Here is a 16,277-nt window from a genome sequence, read left to right as displayed (position 1 = left end):
TCCGCAAGATCCTGCAAATCCCCTGGGAGGACAGGTGCATCAACATCAGTGTCGTTGTCCAGGCTATAACATCCCCAGTATTGAAGCACTGACCACATTCGATCAGCTTCACTGGACAGGCCACATAGTACGCATGCCAGATACGAGACTTCCTTAGCAAATGCTTTATGCGGAGCTCCTTCATGGTAAAAGAACCAAAGGTGGGCACCCTCAAGGGCTCCCTGGTAAAGTGCGACATCACCACTGATACCTAGGAGACCCTGGCCAAAGACCGCCCGAGGTGGAGAAAGTGCATCTGGGAGGGCATTGAGCTCTTCAAGTCTCAACGCAAAGAGTGTGAAGAGGTCAAGCGAAGACAGTGGAAGGAGCGCGCGGCAAACCAACCCTATCCACCCCCTCCCTCGACGAATGTCTGTCCCACCTATGACAGGATCTATGGCTCTCGTATTGGATTGTTTAGCCACCACTTTGGGAGTGGAAGGAAGTCTTCCTCAATTCCGAGGGACTGCCTATGATGATAATGATGGGATTTAGCAGGCCACCTGGCAAATAATCTATGCTTTTATTGCAAACTTGTCATTGGATAATATATAGAATTCCACTACACCTCATGTCAATTCAGAAGACAGATAGTATCAGCCATGCAATATTTTTTTCATAACATGCTAATCTATTATTAAGATTGATTTACCAAATAGTATTATTTAAGATGCAAGTATTAAATGGCGTAATACCGTGCCAGGGGTGTAGCAATTGTTTACAAGGAGTTAATCAAAGAAACCAGTTAGACAAGTATTTTGTGTTTTTTATTGCCGCTCCTCAGACAAACCACTTCTTAGAAATAAATAGCCTACCTGTTCCTTAGCCACAGCAGAATACTGGGCCGGATTTTGCCCTCAGTGGCGAACGAATGGTGCCAATCATTCATTACACATACATTTGTCCACAGACTTCCTCTGGTAATTTTCACTGGAACTTACTGCTATTAGAGACCCATTTTGGCGTGGCGCCCTCTATTGGTGATCTGTTGAACAGGGCAAGGAACTGTGCATCTCCTTAACCAAACAAATTGAAGAATCGTTAATGAGATGAGCAATGTCTGAACCAGGATATGTCAGTTAAATATTGAATTCAATGTCAAATCAGGTACTGAAAACAAAATAGAGATAACCAAAAAATTGATGATAAAGGAGAAAACAGAATGAAAGTAAACTAGCAAGAAATATAGAAACAGATTGTAATAGAGCATAAGAACACAAGAAATATGAGCAGGAGTATGCCTTACAGCCCCTCGAGCCTGCTCCGCCATTCAATATGCATGGCTGTTCTGATCATGGACTCAGGTCCACTTCCCTGCCCACTCCCCATAACCCCTTATTCCCTTGTTTAAGAAACAGTCTATTTCTGTCTTAAATTTATTCAATGTCCCAGCTTCCATCGCTCTCTGAGGCAGTGAGTTCCACAAATCCACAACCCTCTGAGAGAATAAATTTCTCCTCATCTCAGTTTTAAATGGGCGGCCCCTTATTCGAAGATTTTTCCCTCTAGTTCTAATCTCCCCTATCAGTGGAAACATCCTCTCTGCATCCACCTTGTCAAGCTCCCTCATAATCTTACACGTTTCAATAAGATCACCTCTCATTCTTCTGAATTCCAATGACTAGAGGCCCAATCTACTGAACCTTTCCTCATAAGACAAGCCCCTCATCTCTGGAATCAACCTTATGAACCTTCTCTGAACTGCCTCCAAAGCAAGTATATCCTTTTGTAAATATGGAAACCAAAACTGCACGCAGTATTCTAAATTTGGCCTCACCAATACCCTGTACAACTGTAGCAAGACTTCCCTGCTTTTATACTCCATCCCCATTGCGATAAAGGCCAAGATTCCATTGGTCTTCCTGATCACTTGCTGTACCTGCATACTATCCTTTTGTGTTTCATGCACAAGTACCCCCAGGTCCCGCTGTACTGGAGCACTTTGCAATCTCTCTCCATTTAAACAATAACCTGCTCTTTGATTTTTTTCTGCCAAAGTACATGACCTCATACTTTCCAACATTATACTCCACCTGTCAAATTTTTGCCCACTCACTTAGCCTGTCTATGTCCTTTTGCAGATTTTTTGTGTCCTCCTCAAACATTGCTTTTCCTCCCATCTTTGTATCGTCAGCAAACTTGGCTACGTTACACTCGGTCCCTTCTTCCAAGTCATTAATATAGATTGTAAATAGTTGGGGCCCCAGCACTGATCCCTGCGGCACATCACTAGTTACTGATTGCCAACCTGAGAATGAACCATTTATCCCGACTCTCTGTTTTCTGTAATTGCTTCTACAAGTATGTAAAAAAGGAAGAGAGTAGCAAAAGTAAGCATGGTCCCTTAGAGGCTGAGACAGGTGAATTTATAATGGGGAATAAGGAAATGGCGGAGACTTTAAACAAATATTTTGCATCTGTCTTCACAGTAGAAGACACAAAAAGCATACCAACGGGCTAATAAGAGCAAGGATCTTAAAGTAATTAATATCAGTAGAGAAAATGTACTTCAGAAACTTGAGAAACTAATGGGACTAAAAGCCGACTAAATCCCTGGAATTAATAGCCTACATCCTAGGATTCTAAAAGAGGTGGCTGCAGAGATAGTGGATGCATTGGTTGTGATTTTCCAAAATTCCCTAGATTCTAGGATGGTCCCAGCAGATTGGAACGTAGCACATTTAACCCTTCTACTCAAGAACGGAGGGAGAGAGAAAATAGGGAACTACAGGCCAGTTAGCCTGATATCAGTCATTGGAAAAGTGCTAGATACCACTATTAAGTAAGTGGTAACAGGACACTTAGAACATCCTAATATAATTAGGCAGATCCAACATAGTTTTATGAAAGGGTAATCATATTTAACAAATTTATTCAGAGTTTTTTGAGGATGTAACCAGCAGGATAAATAAGGGGGAACAAATGGATGGAAAACATTTAGATTTCCAAAAGGCATTCGATAAGGTGCCACATAAAAGGTTGTTACACAAAATAAGGGATCATGAGATAGGCGTAATATAATTCAATTCACTAAATATATTCAAAAAGGAGTTAGATGAAGTCCTTACTACTAGGGGGATCAAGGGGTATGGCGAGAAAGCAGGAATGGGGTACTGAAGTTGCATGTTCAGCCATGAACTCATTGAATGGTGGTGCAGGCTAGAAGGGGCGAATGGCCTACTCCTGCACCTATTTTCTTTGTTTCTATGTTTCTATGAACAGAGGACTGGATAACAGACAGAAAAAAGGAAGTAGGGATAAACAAGTAATTTTCCAATTGGTAGGCTGTAACTAGTTGGGTGCTGAAAGGATCAGTGCTTGGGCCGCAGTTATTTATAATCTATATTAATGACTTAGAGTGCAATGAATCAAAGTTTGTAAAGACAGGTTAAGTGAGTGGGCAATAAGGTGGCAGAAGGAGTATAATGTGGGGAAATGTGAGGTTATTTTCTTTGATAGGAAGAAAACAAAAACAGAATAATTTTAAAATGGTGAGAAACTAATAAATGTTGGTGTTCAGAGAGATTTAGATGTCTTCGTACAGGAGCACTGAAAGTTAGCATGCAGGTATAGCAAGCAATTAGGAAGACAAATGGCATCTTTGGCATTTATTGCAAAGGGATTGGAGTATAAGAGTAAGGAATTCTTATTACAATTGTACAGGGCCTTGGTAAGACCTCACCTAGAGTACTGTTTTGGTCCCGTCATCTGAGGAAGGATATACTTGCCTTAGAGGTGGTGCAACAAATGTTCACTAGATTGATCGCTGGAAAGAGAGGGTTGCCCTATGAGGCAACATTGAGTAGGTTGGGCCAATACTCTCTGTAGTTTAGAAGAATGAGAAGTGATTTCATTGAAAAATACAAGATTCTGAAGGGGATTGACAGAGTAGCTGCTGAGAGGTTGTTTCCCCTGGCTGGAGAGTCTAGAACTAGGTGGCATAGTCTCAGGATAAGGGGTCGGCCATTTAAGATGCAAAGGAATTTCTTCACTCAGAGGGTTGTGAATCTTTGGAATTCTCTACCCAAAAGGTAAATCATTGAGAATATTCAAGGCTGAGGTAGATAGATTTTTGGACTCTAGGGGAATCAAGGGGTTCGGGCAGGAAAGTGCAATCGAAGTTGACGATCAGCCATGATCTTATGGCGGAGCAAGCTCGAGGGGCCGTACAGCCTACTCTTGCTCCTAATTCTTATGTTCTTACATCATCTGGATTAGTTATTTGACACAATTCAACCCATAATAGACACTAGATACATTTAATTCACACCTGCCTCAAAGCACCTTCCACTTAATTGAATTTCTGATCAAAAAGCAAGCAGTCTTATACCTGCCATTGGGCAATAGTGGCTGCCCTCGTGATGCCTTGAGAAGGCACAACTTGCATTTCACAAAACTGATTTGTTATTGCTTCTAAAGCTATGAGTTGAATGAGAGACATAATAGTCATTCTTGTCACACAAGCAATGAGCCTTATTATAAGTGAAAGCCACTGCTACTCTAAGTACAGGCAGAGCAGCAGCTCTACAATACAGATCAATGATACTTTCTGAAATATTACTGTTTTGTCAAACAATCTTTCATTCAATAAAAAATATTTTGCAGAAAACAATGTGGTTAAGCTAGAATTTTATTTCCGAAACCATCTACTTTTGGGTGGTCCCAGAGCAGTGTACTATGGGACATGGGGCCGAGAGGTCTAGCACAGAATCCCTGATGTCAAATTGAGTCAGACTTAGGTTGAAAATGTGGAAATATTAATTTAGCCAAAGCTGAACCTAAATTCCCCAAAACCCAAATGCCCATATCCAGGACTAATCAAGGGAGTCTGAGTTTCCCTCCATTGACCTTACTAGGTCTAGAGCTTTTGGCCAAAAAATTGCATCCCTAACCAAAACAGGCTGTAACTCAGTGAAGCGCTTGTTTCACCTACAGGCCCCTGGCAGTTTGAAGCTCGACCAAAATTCAGCCTCGGGCCTCATTTAAATTAATCAGGCATGCTGCAGACACCAATTAGGTGGCCTAATGTAATTTACCAGTTGGGGTCTGTGACATTTTGGCGAGCTCCGACGGTGAAACGTCCCGCAGTTAGGTCCTGGGTTGGAGTGGAGATGGGGGGTGGGGGGCGTGGAGTGGGCAGGCAGTATTTTATGGACACCAGGATGAACACTCCTGTTCCTCCTGGCACCACAGAAATGTAACTTTCAAAAAACGTTTCCAGACATGGTTAGGCCACTGAAGACCCAGCAAACTAATTCTAATTGATTTCCTACAACTGGCATTAGAACCACGATTTAAATATACAAGCCACCTAACACCTGCACATCTAAAAGTCATCTGCTTCCAATGTAGCAACCAGCTCACTTCCGAGGGAGATCTGAGGTTGGAGATCAAGTCCCTAAATAAGTCTCCCCAACCTACTTTTCATGCCACAAAAATAGGCGAAACAGTGTTGGATGTCTCCGCTATTAACTCTAATTGTATGGACAGATGATCAGATGGTCTGATTGTGCCTACTGAGTAAACACTGAATACAAACTATATGCTCTATGTAAAAATACCTTAAGGGGCTAGAATTTCCAGTGGTTCACCGCCCGGTTTCTCGGCGGTATTGGCTATTTTGGGTGAGAACCGGATTGGCGCAAAGTTCCCCAGCTGAGGTACACCAGCGGTTTCGAAGTCCCGCTGGGGAACGGACTGCCGGCATGCACCATCCACAGATTGTCCTGCCGCGATTTTTGGCTGAGCGGGGACCCATAGGTAAGTATATATATTTTTTTTTAAAACGCCCTCGAGGATCAGCAGCGCTGGGCGGTAGGTAAGTAGTTCTGCAAAAAAAACGTAAGTGATTGGTTTTTTACTAATTATTTTCAAAATCTGTTGGGGTGATTTAATTTTAAAATGTCTTGGGAATGTTTTTGGATTTTTTAGTTAGGTTTTTATAAAAATTATTTTTTTTTTGGTGTAAGGCCCAACCTGCAGCCTCGGTGTAAATTTTTATAGATTTTTTACATTTTTTGCTCATTTCTTTTAGGCACCGCTCTAACCTAAATTGCACTTTTCTGCCCAGATTGGGGGTGAAAGGCCCATATTTTTCGCTGGATGGATTTTTTTATTCGGCAACTTTCGCCGGCGATAATCTTCCCAGCCTTAGTGTTTTTTTGTGCGACAATCGGGCGCTGAGCGGGCTTTGGGGAAATTCTAGCCCCTTGTTACATTGCTGACTAAACTTGAAGTTTGGAAATTTACTGTTCGCATTGCTATTAACACATGTTGTATGTGTGTTTTTAGCACCAACAATTTAAGGAGTGTTGTGTAGCACATATTTATCCTATCATCATGGTACACCGAAAAGTACCATTGGGTTGAAGAGGCGTTTCCTTGCAATAGTGTTGAATCCCTGTGTTAGCTTTATTGAGCTTGTTAATGCTGGCAAAGTTGATCTTTAAATTTGACTCTCAACATTTTGTACGATTTTTCCTTTGCATGCGTAATGTGTTCCTAGCCCTCATTTAAACAGTAGTGGCTGCAGATTACCTTACTGACAGGTAATCTGCTATCCATGGACTCTGGCTCACTCTATGTTGCTTGTTAAACTTCACTATCTAAATCCAGGTCCTTTGAAGAAGTGGTGATGGAAAGTGAAGACTTGCTGCTCTGCCACTGTTTCCCAATTTCAATGAGTAGGGAAGAGGGCAAAGTGACAAGATGTTACATATGTTAACTACATTGTAGTAGGATAACATTTCAAGATGTCACTCAGTAGGATTACATTACATGACATGAACATTATTGTACTCGCCACGGATTTGGGGAAGTCTATGGTTTCACTGTCCCCAGTCAATTCTATGCTCTCCCTGACAATTATTTCTAAAGTGGCCTCCTTGAATAGGGAAGAAGCTTTAAATGTCTGTGTCCACTCCCAGTACAGCACTGGTCACAATGGTTAAAAATCGTCTTGTACTGCATGTCGAAAAACTGCATTAATATAGTGAAAGTTCATAGGGCACTGACAATGACTGGTAGATTTAATGGTACATTGCACACTTTCATTGGATAGACATCACCCTGCTAGCATCAATTCCAGGCATTCATTGACCAAGCCTTCTTTTGGAGTTCTTGCCGCCTACATAGGTTTGCATAAGCACTTCATAATTGCACTTTTCTTCTACATAATTATTACATTCATGTCAACCATTTATTGCTTTGGTCATCTTGTGGCAAGACTGCATTTATTAACATCCACACATTTTTTTTTATGGAGAAGCAGATGAGGATCAGATGTTTGGAAGGCTGATTTTTCTTGGTTGTTCACTTACCTTCATGGATTTCTTGAAGCCCAGATACTTCCTGTTATGTGTTCGCTGGAATCAGTATTCATATGCTCCACAATTTCTTCACAATAAAGCACTCCTGGAGCATTTGGCCCTCTGTACTGCTGATGATGTCTTTCCTTTTTCTCACTCCTAGTATCATGTCTAAAGTCTTATCATCAAAATGGTACTTTTATTTCAGATGAACATTTCTTAGTAAACTGTTTGATTGGACTAACATGCACTATTTCAATGTTGTATGTGGTTGCTTCGCACTTTTAAATGTGTCGCATGATCGATGCAATAGTAGCGAGTAAGAAGTGTAAAGTTTATGGGTACCAGAAAGAGGTGGAGTGAAGTGTGGTGCAGCGATTGTAGAAGAGTGAAGGCAAATGGGGGAAGGGAGTACCATGAACTGCAGGTGGTGGAAATGTGAGAAGAGGTGAGAGAGAAGATTCTTACTTTGACAACTCTGGTGAGGTCATTGAGCCTTTTCCTGCATTACCAGCAAGTTCATCATCATCAAATCGAGGAAAACTTGCTTACACTCTAAAAGTGAGTTCTCAGCTGGCTGTACAGTCCAATATGGGAATTACAGTCTCTATCACAGGTGGGGCAGACAGTGGTTGAATGAAAGGATGGATGGGGAGCCTGGTTTGCCGCACGCTCCTTCCGCTGTATGCGCTGATTTCTGCATGCTCTCGGTGATGAGACTTGAGATGCTCTGTGCCCGCCTTGATGCTCTTCCTCCATTTTGGCCAGTCTTGGACCAGGGAGTCCCAGGTAGTGGTGGGGATGTTGCACTTTATCAAGGAGGATTTGACGGTGTCCTTGAAATATTTCCTCTGCCCACCTGGGGCTTGCTTGCCGTGTAGGAGTTCTAAGTAAAGCGTTTGCTTAGGGAGTCTTGTGTTGGGCATGCGGATGATGTGGCCCACCCATCAATGCTTCAATGCTGGGGATGTTGGTCTGAGCGAGAACACTGACATTGGTGTGTCTATCCTCCCAGTGGATTTGCAGGATCTTGCGGAGGCAGCGTTGGTGATACTTCTCCAGCGCTTTGAGATGCCTGCTGTATATGGTCCATGCCTCTGAATCATATAGGAGGGTGGGTATCACTACTGCCCTGTACACCATAAGCTTGGTGTCAGATTTGAGGTCATGGTCTTCAAACACGCTCTTGCTCAGGTGACCGAAGGCTGCGCTGGCACACTGGAGGCAGTTTGGACCTTGTCATTGGTGTCTTCCCCGGCTGATAGTAGGCTCCCGAGGTATGGAAAATGGTCCATGTTATCCAAGGCCACGCCATGGATTTTGATGATTGGGGGGGCACTGCTGTGTGGCGGGGTCTGATTGGTGGAGGACATTTGTCTTATGAATGTTTAGCGTAAAGCCCATGTTTTCATATGCCTCGGTGAAGGTATTGACGGTGGCTTGGAGTTCGACCTCTGAGTGTGTGCCTACGCAAGCGTCGTCCATGTACTGTAGATGTAGATCAATGACAGAGGATGAGATGATCTTGGATCTAGCCTGGAGGCAGCGAATGTTGAACAGGTTCCCTTTGGTTCTATAGTTTAGTTCCACTCCAGCAGGGAGCTTGTTGAAAGTGAGATGGAGCATTGCAGTAAGGAAGATCGAGAAAAGCGTTGGTGCGATGACGCAGCCCTGCTTGACCCCGATCCGGACGTGGATTGGAGCTGTGGTGGATCCATTGGTCAGGATCACGGCTTGCATGTCATCAAGTATGCGGAGGCTGGTGACAAACTTTTGGAGGCAGCTGAAATGGAGGAGAACGTTCCATAATCCCTCGCAGTTGACAGTGTCAAAGGCCTTTGTGATGTCAAAGAAGGCCATGTACAAGGGTTGGTGCTGTTCCCTGCATTTCTCTTGTAGTTGTCATGTGGTGACAATCATGTCTGTTGTAACACTTAGTGGACGGAATCCGCATTGCAAATCAGGGAGGAGAAGACAATTGAGGAGAATTCTTGTGATGACTTTCCCAGTAGCTGACGGCAGGGATATTCCTCTGTAGATACCGCAGTTGGATTTGTCCCCTTTGTTGAAGATGGTCACGATTACGGCATCTCTGAGATCTCCTGGTATGCTCTCCTTCTTCCAGATAAGAGAAATAAGGTCATGCATTTGTGCCAATACTGTTTCTCAGCCAAACTTTAGTGCCTCGGCAGGGGTTCCAACTGCTCTTGATGCCTTGTTGTTCTTGAGCTGATGGATAGCCTGTTCTACTTTGTGCAGCACTGCGGTTTTGCTGAGATGGTGGCAGGTAGGAGTCGAGGACACTTGCATCGAAGGCAGAGTCTTAGTTAAAGAGATCTTCGAAGTGCTCCTTCCAGTGGGCCCTGACTGCCTCGGTGTTCTTAATGAGTGTCTCTCCATTCTTGGCCAGCAGTGGCATGGGGTCTTGGGTGCTTGGTCTGTAGGTGGACTTAACTGTGCTGAAGAATCCTTACACGTCATGGTTGTCAACCAACTGCTGGATCTTCTATGCTTTCTCCACCCACCATCTATTCTTTTGGTCGCGGGTCCACTGCAACAGTGAGCTAAGCTCCTAGCATTAACTTCCTATGCAACCTTTTCTCACTGGAGAAAGAGGTTATTGTCTTGAGGGCTTTCTGCCCTTCGTGGGTTTTCCTGGTGTCCTAGCTAACGTTCCTTCCTCAACCAGCACCCCCAAAAGAGCTCAACTGGCCATTTATTTGTTTGCTGTGTACAAATTGGCTGCCGTGTTAGCTACAAAATAATAGTGACTATATTTCAAAAGTAATTGTAAAGCACTTTGGGATGTCCTAAGGATGTGATAAAGCACAAAATGCAAAGTCTATCTCTTTCTCTTCTCAAATCAAGGGATATAACATAAGAACATAAGAAATAGGAACAGGAGTAGGCCATAAGGCCCCTCGAGCCTACTCTGCCATTCAATAAGATCATGGCTGATCTGATCATGGACTCAGCTCCACTTCCCCACCCGCTCCCCATAACCCCTTATCCCCTTATCGTTTAAGAAACTGTCTATTTCTGTCTTAAATTTATTCAATGTCCCAGCTTCCACAGCTCTCTGAGTCAGTGAATTCCATAGATTTACAGCCCTTTGAGAGAAGAAATTTCTCCTCATCTCTGTTTTAAATGGGCGGCCCCTTATTCTAAGATCATGTCCTCTAGTTCTAGTCTCCCCATCAGTGGAAATATCCTCTCTGCATCCATCTTGTCAAGCCCCCTCATAATCTTATACGTTTCAATAAGATCACCTCTCATTCTTCTGAATTCCAATGAGTAGAGGCCCAACCTACTTAACCTTTCCTCATAAGTCAACCCCCTCATCCCCAGAATCAAACTTGTGAACCTTCTCTGAACTGCCTCCAAAGCAAGTATATCCTTTCGCTAATTGGAAACCAAAACTGCACGCGGTATTCCAGGTGTGGCCACCAATACCTTATATAGCTGTAGCAAGACTTCCCTGCTTTTATACTCCATCCCCTTTGCAATAAAGGCCAAGATACCATTGGCCTTCCTGATCACTTGCTGTACCTGCATACTATCCTTTTGCGTTTCATGCACAAGTATCCCCAGGTCCCGCTGTACTGCGGCACTTTGCAATCTTTCTCCATTTAAATAATAACTTGCTTGATAGAGAATTCAAACAGGCTGCATTTAGACAGGCTGTGAAAATTCATAGACAACAAGTCAGAGATGCTACGTGAGTGGGAGCATGTTGCATTAAGTCATCAATCAACTTGACATTGTAGGACTTTGGGTAGCAAGCCAATTAAAAGGTTAAAAGACTATTAATTGAGCCAATAAGGTCAAAGAAGGCAAGTTCTTTTCTGTAAATTGATGCAGGTATAAGTACAGCCATTTTGACCATGTGGTCTCAGAAGGACAAAGACCTGGCTTAAAGCCAAGAGCTTGTTGCTGTCTGCCAAGAAATAAAGTGACTTTAAAACTACAATCGGAGTTCGTATTTCATTGGAAATTAAGATATCTAACAATTTTGGCATCACGAACACGATCGCTGAGAAAAGAAACTGAATTTTGGACATCGGCGTACATACTGAGGTAAGGACTCCTCTTTATAAAAGTCCTCGGTCAAAAGTCTAAATTCGCCTCTCCTACGCGATTCCGAAAGCCTCCGGTTTGCTAACCCTCCGGTTGGTAGTTAGCTCGAGGTCCCATAAACGTCTAAACTTCGGCGGTGTGTTAGTTAATTAATCACCGACCTATTGATCGGCTAGAAAGCCTGCGACTCAAGAAAGTAAAGAAATCAGTATTATGGCAGCAGGAGGTAAGAGCAAAGAATTGCCTACAACTGTTAAAGGAGGGCAAGCACCACCTGAGGTTTCGCTCGATTTAATTCTCGAACAGTTGAAAGAATACATAGAGCAACAATTCAATTTATCTAAAACCTATATGAAGATCGAACAAAAGTATGGAACCTCCAAAGGACAATGGTCCTTGGACGAGATTAAAAGGGTCTGGGGAAAAACGACCCGTATGAAAAATAAAGAGCGAACTAGATGGTCCCTAGCCATTATGGGAAAGATCCGAAACCGGAATGAAATTATAATGCGTTCCCAACATGATCGAAAACTGACCAGTACAAAAGACCAATTGCAAGCTGTTTATGAACAGCTTGGAGAGAAAAAACTTGAACTTGAAAAGTCGAAAGCGGAAGTTGAAGATCTTAAAGGTGAAATTAAAGAATGGAAAAAAATCATTAGGTCAAGAGATAGGAAAAGGAAAATGTATCGGTCAATTCCCAGGGTAACCATGTTTGGATAAATTAAAAGCGCAAACCTGAAGACACGACCGAGGAATAGATACGGATTCTGAATCCTCCGACGAGACAGGGTCGGAGGATGAAGAATTAGGGGTGCGCTTTGCCCCATTTAAAAAAAAAACGAGTTGTAGTCAAATCAGAAGAGACTGCGGATGAGGGCGGAACTAAAAAAACAAAGAAAAGGCTGTATAAAAATTACTTAGTTCATGATCCGGCAGACCCAGAGAAAATTGATAAATGGTCCAAGGAATTGCCCAATCCAAAGAAAGGGGAAGTGAAAACGTGGGACCAATTGGACCGCTTAAGAAATATATATCAACTTCATCCCTGAGACGGAGTGCAAATTTTGACCTTAATGGTGCCAAAAACACAGGGAAGAAAATTGCCCGACAAGGTAGAAGAAGCTTTGGGGCAGGATGAGCAAGAATTAGATGCAGGATGGGAGGCGATTAAACACTGGCTACAAGCCTTCAGTCCAGCTAAGACAGACTGGGGAAAAATTGCAGCCTGCCAACAGAAAGGAACAGAGGAAGTCCTGGAGTATGACGAGCGGTTTAGATGCACGTGGCTAGAACATTCGCGTATGAATAATACGGATGAGGAAATGGATGAACAAGTGTTTGGACCCCTGAAAGCAGCTTTCGTGGCAGATCTAAAGCCAGAACTGTCCAAAATGCTTAAGGTAGTGTTACCGGACTGGGAAGGTAGAGGGACTACCTTTGCAGCATTGGTGGATCGATGTAACCAATTAGATCGGGATATGGGATATGGGAGCTAAAGTCCGAGCTGTACAGGCTATGGGATGGAAATCCCAGGATTCCGATAAACAGTCATTGGGAAAATTACCCGGAGTTGCTTGGGATGGCAAAAAACGGTTAGAGCCCACCGTGGCCCCGCTCCTCGCACTAATACAACAAAGGGGAGATGGGCTATATATAACTGTGAGGGTGGGCGATAAGGATGTGGACTGTCTTTTAGACACAGGGGTGGAATTAACATGCTTACCCCTACAATATGGAGACTTTTTGCAGTTGGATGGTAGGGCACGTACAGCCTATGGAGTTGGGGGCCATAAAATGGAAATGAAAAGGACAACACCGATACTTATAGGGCTGGGTCCACATGGACTAACCACGCCGGTCTGGATAGGCCCAGTAGATCAACCCCTTTTGGGAATGGACGTTCTAATCCAAATAGATGCATCGTTGCATTTCGAGGATGGTCGGGTGACATGGTCAATTAGAACTTTGAAGAAAGAAGAATTGAAGGAACACCCGATATGGGCTAAAGATAAGAACGATTGTGGCCTACTCCAGATGGAGCCTGCGTCATTTACGGGAACCAAGCCTTCAGGCACTAAACAGTATCCCATCAGTCCAACTGCCATCGCGGGAATCTTACCAGTTATTCAGCAATTGGAGAAACAAGGGGTGCTTATTAAAACGCATAACTCCTCCAATAGCCCCGTGTGGCTGGTACAGAAATCTAATGAGACTTGGCGTTTGACTGTCGATTATAGGAAAGCTAACCAGTGTATTGATCAAAAAGCTCCTTTGGTCTCGGATCCCTCCACCATTTTTAATGCCCTCAAACCGGAACATAAATATTTCTCGGTTATAGATATGGCCAATGGATTTTGGTCGGTGCCTCTGGCACCGGAGGTTCGACAGTGGTTTGCTTTCACAGTCCAAGGACAACAGTATACTTGGACCCGGTTACCGCAGGGTTTCCACAATAGCCCTACGGTATTCCACATGGCTTTACAAAGCCATTTGCGAGAATTACCTCCCCTGTCATCCACAGTCATCCAATATGTAGATGATATCCTGCTAGCTTCAAACACGGAAGACCAGCATGAACAAGATTTACGAGCTTTGCTGGACTACCTTCGGCTGAAAGGACATAAAGCCAGCATCGACAAAGCACAAATATCCCAAGAAGAGGTTGTATACCTGGGACAAAAGATTTCACGAGGAAAGAGAGAACTTACCCAGCATAGAACTGCAGCCATTCGGGCTGCTAAAAACCCCACCACTATTCAGGAACTAAGGTCTTTTTTGGGATTGTGTAACTTTATCAGAAATTGGATTGATTCCTTCACACAGCTTGCTCAGCCATTGAATGATATTTTAAAGGGGAAACATGCCTCTAAAGAAGCCATCACCCTCACTAAGGAACAGCAAGAGGCTTTCCTGAGTTTGAAAAAGGCTTTGTGTTCGGCACCGGCTCTGGGAATCCCCGACAGTGGTAAGCCATTTACCCTGTTTGTCCATGAGAAAGAAGGATATATGACAGCTATACTGACACAAGAACATGGGGATCGGCAAAGACCCATTGGCTATTATTCGGCAAAACTGGATGCGGTAGCCTTCGGATGGGGCAGTTGCCTAAGGGCCATGGAAGCGACATGTCGAGCAGTAATGATCACTGCGGGTCTAGTCCTAGACCAAAAGCTGATTGTCAAGTGTCCCCACACCATACATGCTTTGCTGTCTAAGAATGGAATGTCTCAGGTGACGGCAGCTAGATGGACCCGCTGGACAGCAGTTTTGGAAGCTCCTAATCTCCATATCGTCCGGGCCAGCCCGGTTAATCCCGCAACTATGCTCCCGATGTCAGAATCAAGGGAGCATGAGGGGGAAAATGTGAAGAGCATGACTGCGTGGAGATTTTAAAAGAAACAGAAGAAGCAGCCTTAGCAGCAGAGGAGCCTTGTATAACCCAGACCTCATCCTGTTTACAGATAGTTCCTCCTTTGTTGACAATGGTACCAGAAAAGCAGGATGGGCAGTTACAACCTTATATGAGGTAGTGGCAAAAGGATGTTTACCCTCAGGAACGTCAGCACAACAGGCCGAGTTACGGGCCCTGTCAGAAGCATGTCGAATAGCAGAAGGACAGACAGCTAATGTCTACACAGATTTGCGTTATGCTTTTGGAGTCGTTCACGACTTTGGTCTGTTATGCCGTAAAAGAGGATTCCTCACTGCTGCTGGTACATCTATCCAAAATGGAAAAGAAGTCCGAGACTTACTGGAGGCCATACAATTATCTCAGGAAGTGTCCATCCTGAAGTGTAAGGCCCATACCAAGGAAAATACCACAGAAGCACAGGGAAATGCCCTAGCCGACCAGGCAGCTAAAGATGCCGCCTCCCAGGGCGTTTCTCCAGAAGAACCAACACAGATGTACAGATTGAAAGCACTCAGGACTCTGACACGAGACCTTCAAACAATGCAAGGCGAGTGCTCCCGAGAGGAAAAATGGACATGGATTGAGGCAGGAATTAAGCTTTGTGAAGATGGTGTCTGGAGACAATGAGTTACCGACAAGCCAGTCGCGCCACAAGCGCTTATGCCTTTTTTAGCCCAACAGATCCACTCGTGGGGACACTTGGCTTCACAACAGATGATGGCACGCTTCCAGAAAAGTTGGTGGGGTTGGGGATTTAAAAAACATGCCCAGCTGGTAGCAGACCGCTGTGTGGTCTGCCAGAAAAATAATTCTGGACCCATCACGGTAATGCCCCAACTGAGGCCCCCTGCCCCTGTCGGACCATTCCAGCATCTGCAGGTTGATTATATATCTCTTCCTTCTTGCCAAGGTACACTAACATTCTTGTCATGGTTGACAGATTCTCTAGATGGGTAGAAGCTGTCCCAACTAAAAGCGCCACAGCCAATCACACTGCAAAGGTCTTGTGTAAGGATTACATTCCCCGATGGGGAGTCCCGAGTAACATTGACTCAGATCAGGGAACACACTTCACAGGTGCTGTCTGCCAAGAAGTCTGTAGGTTACTGAACATTACGTGGGATTTACACTGTCCTTATCATCCACAATCATCAGGACAAGTGGAACGAATGAATCGAACTCTGAAACAACGGCTTGCCAAATATCACCAGAAAGGAATACCATGGCCCCAGGCACTACCAATAGTGCTATGTAGTATTAGGCAACCCCGAACAGAACTACAGGTCTAAGCCCATTTGAAATTATAACAGGAAGACCCATGTCGCTGCCAGGTACTATCGATCTACGGAAAGCTGATGTTCACTTAATGAGTGACACTTTGTTATCATACTGTTAGAATTTAACCAATGCTATTAGTTCTGTTTCCCGACAGGTATCGG

Source organism: Pristiophorus japonicus, chromosome 2, assembly GCF_044704955.1.
Source record: "Pristiophorus japonicus isolate sPriJap1 chromosome 2, sPriJap1.hap1, whole genome shotgun sequence".
In the NCBI taxonomy this organism is placed as follows: domain Eukaryota; kingdom Metazoa; phylum Chordata; class Chondrichthyes; family Pristiophoridae; genus Pristiophorus; species Pristiophorus japonicus.
This window is presented reverse-complemented; position numbering follows the sequence as displayed.